The sequence below is a fragment of the Carlito syrichta genome, unplaced genomic scaffold, assembly GCF_000164805.1.
Source record: "Carlito syrichta isolate Samal-C Ts95f unplaced genomic scaffold, Tarsius_syrichta-2.0.1 Scaffold305658, whole genome shotgun sequence".
Taxonomy (NCBI): domain Eukaryota; kingdom Metazoa; phylum Chordata; class Mammalia; order Primates; family Tarsiidae; genus Carlito; species Carlito syrichta.
Window position 1 is genome coordinate 779,154 of NW_007249754.1, and position 10,443 is coordinate 789,596.

The following is a 10,443-nucleotide window of genomic DNA, read 5'->3' on the forward strand; positions in this document are numbered from 1 at the left end:
GAGGGCGGGGAGGTGAACATCCGGGGACTTTCCGGAGGCACAAAGCTGAGTTCGGCGGGGCGGGCGGGTGGATGGAGGGCGGCGGCGGAGGAGGAAAGGGCTCGCGGGGTGCTTCCCGGCCCAAGGTGCGGGAGAGTGGAGGAAGCGGGGTCTGCTGGGCCTAGGCCCCTCGCAACTCCGGGGGGCCGCTCGCGGAGGAGCAGGGCCTGGGTGGGGCTTCGCTGAAACCGCCTCAAGCTTCCGCCCTGTGCCTCGCCCAGCTTCCCACCCTTCCCGGGAGCCCAGATGTCAACAGATGTAACGGGACTTGGCATTTGGGAGGGCCGGGGTTGTCCGCGAGCATGGGGACTGGGACCTTGTTTAACTTCTGTGACCTCCGAGGACCTCGGAGAACTTTTCTGCCTTTGCCCAGGACTGCCCCAGTTGGAGTTTTCGGACGCCTTTGTGGGGGCGCAGCCGAGTCCGGGTAGTGGGACCCAAGTGGTCCCGCTCGGTCCCTGGGGAATAATCTTGTGGAGTGCAGGGTCTGTGGGAAGGGCCTTGGGAAGGAGGGCTAAGGTGTCATGAGAGTTTGCACAGCTTTTTCATCTCTTAGAATGTGGTCCCGTAATTGAAAGCTTGTATTTCTGTGAGCGACAGAGCTCTTCCCGTCTCTGTTTGGCATTTGGTCTTGAATTAGGTCTTTTGTTTGGATAAAAGGGGCATATTGTCGCTTTAAGATGAAGTTGGAATCTCACCACTGGTGCTAGAAGAGGGTAAAACAACAAAAAAGGGAATTTCCCACATGCCCACCTGTTAATTTGAAGAGCTCTTGACCCAGTTCCTAAGTACTCAAACAAGCAAAAACAAACCAAACTTCCCTTTTTAGTCACATTTGGTTTAAGGCAAAGATGTGTGCCAGCACGAAATCCGAGATCTTGTTCTGCTCCACAACTATTTTGTGCTCTTCTGGGATTTGCAGACGTCCCAGCTGTGAACCAGTCCTGCCCCCAAAGAAATGTCCATTCTGGCAAATCAAAACACCAGGCAGCTGTAATACATAGCAGTTTTTCATAAATTCAATCGTAAAGCATTCAGCAGAGCGAAGAGTAACTCTTGTGAAAGAGCAGGGCACAGGACGGTGATTGGGATGATGGAGAAATCCACGGAAGAACCTGGAAATAGGACCTTCTTGGAAAGGTGGGGTATTGGACTGCACTGGACACTTGAGGGGGCACCTGGTAACCAGGAACAAACTGAAAATGAAGTGAAGGGGATCAAATCAACTGAACATCTTGCTGTTGTTGAACAGCAAGGCTCTCTCAAATATCACTATAGGGTGTATGAGACTATTATAGTATTCGTGAATAGATGATAATTTCAGGCACATCACAATTGTTTTCCTCGGCATTAACATTTTCAAATTCAGAAGTATTCTCATCGCCCTATGCAGTACTTCAAACATTCTCTCAACTGTTCAGTTTTTTTTTTTTCTTTTTTGAGTCAGTCTCACTCTGTTGCCCAGCCTGGAGTGCAGTGGCATGCTCATGGCCACCGCAGCCTTGACCTGCTGGGCTCAGGTGATCCTTCTGCCTCAGCCTTCCAAGTAGCTGGAACTACAGGAATGCTCCATCACACATGGCTAATTTTTCTTGGTTTATTGTGGAGACAAGGTCTCACCAAATTGCCCAGGCTGGTCTCAAACCCCTGGACTCAGGTAATCCTCTCGCTTGGCTTCTCAAAGTGCTGGGATTACAGTTTTGAGCCACTGCGCCCTGCCTTGATTTGTTTGTATTGGGGACGGATTCTCTCTCCCCCAGACTGGAGTACAGCGGCATGATCATAGCTTACTGCAGCCTTGAACTCCTGGGTTCAAGTGATCCTTCTTCCTCAGCCTCCTGAGTTGCTGGGTTACTGTACCCAGCTTATTTTTTGTAGCGACAAGGTCTCACTTAACTGTTGCCCACGCTAGTCTCAAACTCCTGGACTCAAGCAATCCTCTCACTTCAGCTTCCCAAAGTAGTGGGATTACAGGTGTGGGCCATCCTGTCCAGCCAGCACTTGCACATTAAAAGGGTATCAGATTGCTTGTCCTGATTATTGTTTTGAAAAATCCTTTTCTTGGCCGGATGTGGTGGCTAATACCTGTAATCCCACTTTGAGAGGCTGAGGTGGAGGAATCACTTGACCCCAGGAGTTCCAGACCAGCCTGGGTGACGTGGTGAGACCTCATCTCTACAAAAATAAAAAAAAATTAGCCAGGCATGGTGGCACACCTGTAGTTCCAGCAATTCGGGAGGCTGAGGCAGAAGGATCACCTAAACCTGGGAGGTTAAGGCTGCAGTGAGCTGTGATTGTGCCACTGCACTCCAGCCTTGGTGACAGAGTGAGATGCCAACTTAAAAAAAAAAAAAAACCCACAACAAAAAACAGTGTAAGTGCCTAGTAAAGGAAGCCAGAAAGAGAAAACAGCCAAGCGGGCCCTGGTGTTCTGCGTGGGCTGAGAGAAGTGTGATCACCCTGACCCGCGAGTAGCAGGAAGCTGCTTGGCAGCCAAGTTTTGAGGGTGTGAGCCAACCGTGGGAGGGAAAGAAATTGCCGGCGACACTTCATTTGACTCTCCTCTCCCTCTAAACAAAAGCTACTGACTGTCTATGAAAATGAGAGGCATAGGCTCAAACTGCCGCCTCCTCCCCAGACCACTGTGACCACCTGTTTAAAATCACAATCCCTGGCCTCCTCTCAAAAAGCCCTGCTTTTCTTTCCTCTCTGATTTTTCTTTGCAGCACTTGTCGTGAACCAACATGCTATTTCTTTTACTTATTTTATTGTTTGTCTCCCCACTAGACGATGTAAGTGCCAGAGAGGTAGAGTCTGTTTTTTGCTCCGAGATGCATCCCCGGTGCCTGGAGGAGAGCCTAGCAGACAGCCAAGGTGTAATTGTTAAGTGGATGAACTGCAGGCTGAGACTAGTAATGGTAACTAATGTTGGCTGAGCGCCATTCCAGAACGGCAGGAGCATGCCCGTGCAGTCAGGTTTTTGATTCCTTCATGACCTACGACATAGGCTCTTTGCAGTGTCCTTCAATAAAGATGGAAGGACAGCAGGCAGTGGCCAGGAGATGCTGTGTAGATAAGTTAACACAGAAAAGCACTCTAAGTATTGTAAGACTATAAGTCAAAAAAGCAAGGTGTGAAATGAACAATCACAGAAACAAAATTGAATACCGCATGCTCTCACTTGTAAGTGGGCAGTAAACATCGGGCACACAGGCACAAAGTCGAGAAACAGATGCTGGGCACTGCTGCAGGAGAGAAGGCAGGAGGGCCATATGGGGCACACAGTCACCCACTGGGTACCATGCCCACTATGGGGGGAGAGGGTCTGCTAGGCACCAGGAGCCCAAGTCTCACCTTATATAACAAATCCTCACATGCTCCCCACAACTCTAAAATAAACTTTATTTATTTATTTTTTGAGTTGGAGTCTCACTCTGTCACCCAGACTGAAGTGCAGTGGCCGCTCCCGGCCCCCACAGCCTCGACCTGCTGGGCTCCGGCGATCCTTCCGCCTCAGCCTTCCAAGTAGCAGGAACTACAGGTGCGCGCTACCATCCCTGGCTGATTTTTGATTGATTGTAGAAATGAGGTCTCACCAAGTTGCCCAGGCAGGTCTCGAACCCATGGGCTCAGGCAATCCACTCACCTCAGCCTCCCAAGGCGCGGGATTACAGGCTGAGCCCCCGAGCCCAGCTTCTAAAATAAACTTTAAAAGGTTAAATGGATTGTGGTAGATTTATACCAGAATATTGTACATCTCTTAAATTTTTTTTTTTTTTTTTAGTTGGAGTCTCAGTCTCACCCAGGCTGGCGTGCAGTGGCATGCTCATGGCCACTGCAGCCTCGAACTGCTGGGCTCAAGTGAACCTTCCGCCTCAGTCTTCCAAGTAACTGGAACCACAGGCATGTGTCACCATGCCTGGCTGATTTTTTGATTTACTGTAGAGATGAAGTCTCACCAAGTTGTCCACGTTGGTCTCGAACCTCTGGGTTCAAGCAGTCCTCTTACCTCTGCCTCCCAAAGTGCTAGGATTACAGGCTTGAGCCACCATGCCCAGCCATAAATAATATTTCATAAGAATGTGTGAGACTCCTCATAAAGCAAAATACGAGGGGAGACCCAGAAAATACCAGGATTATCTTTTGAAGGACAGGCCCCTGTAGTACACTCAGAATTTGTTCCTCTAAATCAAATGGTCAACCAAAGTTTTTATCTGGAAATTTGGAGAAGACTGAGTCATGATTTGCGAAAGAACCGTCCAGAGTTGTGGCAAACAGGTGACTGGTTCTTCACTATGACAATGCTCCTGCTCACACCTTGATGAGTGTTCAGCTGTTTTTGAACCGAAACAGCATGACTCCATGCCCCACTCTCCCTGTTCACCTGATCTCACTCTGAGCAACTTTTTTTTTTGTTTCCCTGGATGAAAAAGTCCTAAAAAGGAAATGTTTTGCTGATGTAGAAAAGGTGAAACAAAAAACCGTGGAAGCACAAAAAGGCATCAAAATCGACAAGTTCAAAAACTGTTTTGAGCAGAGGAGAAAGCATCTCAGTAGATGTATTGCATCCAACAGAGAGTATCTTGAAGGTGACTGAAATTTAAACAATTTTTTATAAATAAATAAATCCCGGGTTCTTTGGGTCTCCCTCGTAAAATAGATTCATGAAACATTATAGATGATTTTTTTTTTTTAAAAAGCAAGTTGCAACATGGACAACATTCCTTCGCTGAACACATAGACATGCATAATAAACCCCAGCTATTGCTATAGATAGAGGTATGTGTTTGCAAAAGTAAGCAGGAGAGTCTAGGTCATGCATCAAACTGATAGTAGGGGCTAACCCCAGGAGGCAGGTGGGGTAGGGAGAGGGAGTGGTCAGGGGAACTGTAGCACTTGGTACAAGACTTGGATGCTTACCCCAGTCATGTTTTTTGTTTTCTAGTTGTGGTCTCATTCTGTCACCCAGGCTGGAGTGCAGTGGTCCAATCACGGCTCACCACAGTCTCGAACTCCTGGGCTCAGGTGGTCCTTCTGCCTCAGCCTTCCCAGTAGCTGGGACTATGGACTAATTTTTTTCTTTTACTTTTTTGTAGAGATGAGGTCTTGCTATGTTGCCCAGACTAGTCTGGAACTCCTAGGCTCAAGCAATCCTCCTGCCTCTGCCTCCCAAAGTGCTAGCATTTCAAGCATGAGCCACCGACCCCAATAATGTTTTTAAATTTAATTTCTAAAACATTTTTTCTCATACATACCAAATATGATGCAAAAAATATATATGGGATGTATTTATATTCTATATAAGCAATGTCTAAGGAAAATGCACTGAAATAAGGGGCCTATATACCTGAGAAGCACTGAGGGAGGTCCGAGTCACAATTGTGTGGCTGGTTTCTGATCACTTAATTGGCATGGGTGTGTGTGTGTCTGTATGTGTGTGTGCGCACATGTGCACAGACACCTAAGCATGAGCTAGCCTGATTTTGATCCAAAAATGGACCCATACATTATTTTGCTAAAGAAAGCAGCAAGTATTCATTAGGAAGGAGTGAAGGGTGGGGGATGCTTGCCAACTCTCTGTGTGAGGAGAAGGGTTTATCTTTTCCTTTCCGTGTTTTTAAGTGAAGAGCACGCTGGGGTGGGAATTGGAGATAACAGAGTTTGGAGGGTGTACTAATTACTTTTCATTATGCTGCGCCTGGCTTGATAAATGATCAGTAGCAGCTTTTAGAGTTCTGTGTAGTACACTCTCCTTCCAAAATCCAGGAAGTGTCCTTGCAGTTGTCAGATTGACCAGCCCTGGAGGGGTACTCTGGGGCTTTGAAAAAATTAAGGAGGCAATTGGTGCAAATCAAAAATACAAATACCACCACGGGATGAGGCCAGGGTAAGGATGGTATCAAACTGGGTGTCATCAAGTCCTACGTAATTGTTAGAGGTGGACTCCAAATTTGGCTGGGAGCTTTAGCAGCCAAAGAGAAGCGAGGGGCCTTGAAGGCAGGTAAAAGAGATGATTAAGCTGCCTCTGCATGAGAAATCAAGAGGGCTTTGGAATTTTTTTCCACCAGTGGAGAAGCTGGGGAGTGGGGCTGAGAAGGAAGGAGAAGGAACAACCAGGGAGGGGGGACTACGAGAAGGGGGGATGATTTAATTAGTTATACGATTCACTGTCGTGTTTGAAAAACAATGTTTTATTGTAGAAAACAGAGCCAGGCTCGGTGGCTCAGCCTGTAATTCCGTGCTTTGGGAGGCTGAGGTGAGCAGATTGCCTGAGTCCGCGGGTTCGAGACCCGCCTGGGCAACTTGGTGAGACCTCATCTCTACAATAAATCAAAAAAATCAGCCGGGCGTGGTAGCGCGCGCCTGTAGTTCCAGCTACTTGAAAGGCTGAGCCGGAAGGATCGCCGGAGCCCAGCAGGTCGAGTCTGCAGTGGCCGGGAGTGGCCACGGCACTCCAGTCTGGGCGACAGAGTGAGACTCCAACTCAAAAAAAAAAGAAAACAACCTTTTTTTCAGTGTCTGATAATAAAACGCACAAGGTATTTCCCCCATGACCCTCCTTGTGTGATGACATGTGGGACAGAAAGGAAGGGAGTGGATTACATCACAGTAATGCAACTCCAGATTGAACTCTGGGTGTCCAGGTCCTGAAGGTATCATCAATCTCCCACCATGACATTTCATAGTCCCCCAGCTCAGACCAGCTCTGGCTGTTCCCCCTCCTTCCTTCTCAGCCCCACTCCCCAGCTTGCACGTTGGTGGAGAAAAACGACAAAGCCCTCTTGTTTCTCACACAGAGGCAGCTTGACCATCTCTTTTTCCTGCCTTCGAGGCCTCTCACTTCTATTACAATGTGACTCAACAAAACTCCCAGAGGAGCTCTAGAAATGTGTTTCACATGGCTTATTTCCTATCACATTCTTCAGTGTAGGCTCAACCTTCAGATTCAATTCAGGAAAAATTCTTCGGCAGGCAGAACAAAGCGGCCCTGCCTCACTGCTTTCTGAGGTCTCAACTGACCCAAAGGTAAAATTGTTGTTATTATGATTATTATTTTAACATAGGATCTGGCTCTGTCATCCAGGCTGGAGTACAGTGGCATGATGTTGACTTACTGCAGCCTCAACCTCTTGGACTCAAACAATCCTCCCTCCTCAGACTCCCAAGTATCTAGGACTTCTGGCATGTGCCACCACACCTGGCTAATTTAAACAAAAAAAATTTTTGTAGAGATGGGATCTCACTAAGTTGTCCAGGCTGATCCGGAACTCCTGACTTCAAGTGATCCTCCCACCTTGGTCTTCAAAATTTGGGTGTTATAGACATGAGCTACTGTACCGGGCCCAAAGGTAAAATGATTTTATGGTCTGGAATAGACAGAATAATCTTCCAGCAATCTACCATGAGTAGTATTTCTGTAACATAGATGTCTGCTGGGTCTCCTGTCCCCATGAAATTCTGAGAAGGTTGGCACATACCCTTGGAGAAATCCAAAACTCTCCCCAAGATTTCTACTGAAGTTTATATTCTCTCTATTTTTATTCACTCTGTTGCCCGGGCTGGAGTGCAGTGGCACAATCTCAGCTACCGCAACCTCAACCTGCTGGGCTCCAGCGATCCTTCCGCCTCAGCCTTCCAAGTAGCTGGAACTACAGGCATCCGCCACAACGCCCGGCTAATTTTTTGGTTTTTTTTATAGACACAAGGTCTCGCCAAGTTGCCCAGGCTGGTCTGGATCTCCCGGGCTCAGGCAGTCCTCTCATCTCTGCCTCCCAAAGTTCTGGGATTGCAGGCGTGAGCCACCACGGCAGGTCTGATGTTTATATTCTCATAATCACTGATGACATGTTGGACGGAAGGGAGTGGATTACATCACAGTAATGCAACTCCAGATTGAACTTTGGGTGTCCAGGTCCTGAAGGTCTCAAATTCCGACATCTCATAGTCCCCCAGCTCAGACCAGCTCTGGCTGTTCCCTCTCCTTCCTTCTCAGCCCCACTCCCCAGCTTGCACATTGGTGGAGAAAAACGACAAAGCCCTCTTGTTTCTCACACAGAGGCAGCTTGACCATCTCTTTTTCCTGCCTTAGAGGCCTCTCACTTCTATTACAATGTGACTTATTAAAATATTTTCCTAAAGGCAGTTCTTTCCCAAAAGGAAAATTTTTCTACTAGCACTGGAGTGTTTCATAAGAATCGAGCCGATCATAAAGTACATTTTTTTTTTTTTTTGAGTTGGAGTCTCACTCTGTCGCCTGGCTAAATTTTTTGATTTATTGTAGAGATGAGGTCTCGCCAAGTTGCCCAGGCGGGTCTCGAACCCACGGGCTCAGGCAATCCACTCATCTCAGCCTCCCAAAGGCACAGGATTACCCGGCCCCTTTGTCCTTTCAAATTCACCAATTAGGTGAGAAGGAGAAAGAGGCCACTGGCAAAGAAGATTCCCATAATAGAGGTTTTGTTTGTGTTTTTGTTTTTGTTTGAGTAGGGACCTCACTCTGTTACCCAAGCTAGAGTGCAGTGGCACAATCACAGCTCACCGCAGCCTTGACCCCCTGGGCTCATGTGATTCTCCCACCTCAGCCTTTTGGGTACCTGTGACTATAGACCCATGATACCACACCCGGCTAATTTTTTTATTTTTTGTAGAGATGAGGTCTCACTATGTCTCTTAGGCTGGTCTCAAATTCCTGGGCTCATGTATCCTCCCACCTTGGCCTCCCAAAGTGCTGGAATTACAGGTATAAGCCACCGTGCCCTGCCCGAGTATGTTTTTTGATTCCTTACAGTATCTTTTTCTGAAGTTAGAGAGAGTGGCTAATGCCCTACCTCAGGGACTCTGACTTACCCACTTAAATTGTGTGAATAAAAATGCATATGGGGGAAAAAGGAGTTAGCAGGTGTCCGTCCTAGGCCTTGTGGTCTTGAAGGAGTTCACTGAGGGAGACTGTGCTGCGTATGCTGGCAGTGGTTGGGGAGACGAATACTTCGTTCCTAGGGCCAAATATGGTCCAGGTCCAGCCAGGGGTGGTGGTGCAAGCCTGTAGTTCCAGCTGCTCCGGAGGCTGAGGTGGAAGGATCTCATGAGCCCAGGAGGTCGAGGCTCAGTGAGCCATGATTGTGCCACTGAACTCCAACCTGTGCGACAGAGTGAGACTCCGACTCAAAAAAAAGTACACATATATAAAAATTTATATCTATCTATCTCTATCTCTCTCTATCATCTATCAATCTATCTATCTATCTATCTATCTATCTATCTATCTATCTATCTATCTATCTATATCTACTCCAGGTGGCCATGAACCTGCCAACGAACTGTGAGCCTGTGGTGACAGAAGATGAGAACAAGAAGGGGCCAGCTCTTGAGATTTGGTCTTAGTGGTTTCAGGAAGGATCTGATCTGCTCTTGCTTCTCTCCCCTCCCCCTCCTCCTCTGTCAGAGTCTCACTCTCTTGCCCAGGCTGGAGTGCAGTGGCACAATCTCAGCCAACACAGCCTCCACCTGCTGGGCTCAAGTGATCCTTCCTCTTCAGACTTCCAAATAGCTGGAACTACAGGCATGCGCCACCACACCCAGCTAGTATTTTTAATTATCGTAGAGACAGGTCTCACCATGTTGCCCAGACTGGTTTTGAACCTGTAGGCTCAGGCAGTCCTCTCGCTTCTGCCTCCCAAAGTGCTGGGATTACAGGCATGAGCCACTGCCCCTGGTGGCTTCTCTTGTTTCCTTCCTTCCCTCCCTCCCTCCCTTCCTTCCTTTTTTGAGTCGGAGTCTCATTCTATTGACCAGGCTGGAGCATCCATGGCTACTGCAATTTTAACCTGCTAGGCTCAGACCTTCCTCTTCAGCCTTCCAATTAAATGAGACCAGGAGAAGGTGAGCCGCAGGCAAGTCAGCAAAGCTTCATCTGTATTTACAATTGCTCCCCATCACAATACTGTCTGAGCTCCACCTCCCATCGGATCAGCACTGAAAAGTCTGTTTCCAACATCCTGTCTTTGTGAAGCAGAGTTTTCTGCAGTGGCAGCAACCAAAACGAGATTATGGAGCAGACTGGGCATAAGCCACACACTTCGGGTGTCACTGTCTCCCGTCACTCTCCAGATGGGACCGTGTAGTTACAGGAAAACGAGTTCAGGACTCCCACCGATTCTGCATTATGGTGAGTTGTATAATTATTTCATTATATATTACAAGGTAATAATAATAATAGAAATAAATGTACAATAAATGTAATACACTTGAATCATCCCCAAACTATCCCTTCCACCCTCCAACCTCTGGTCCATGGAAAAATTGTCTTCCATAAAACCGGTCTCTCATGCCAAAAATGTTGGGGACCTCTGACTGTGACTACAGGTGCATGCCACCATACCTGGCTAATTTTTTTTTTTTTTTTTT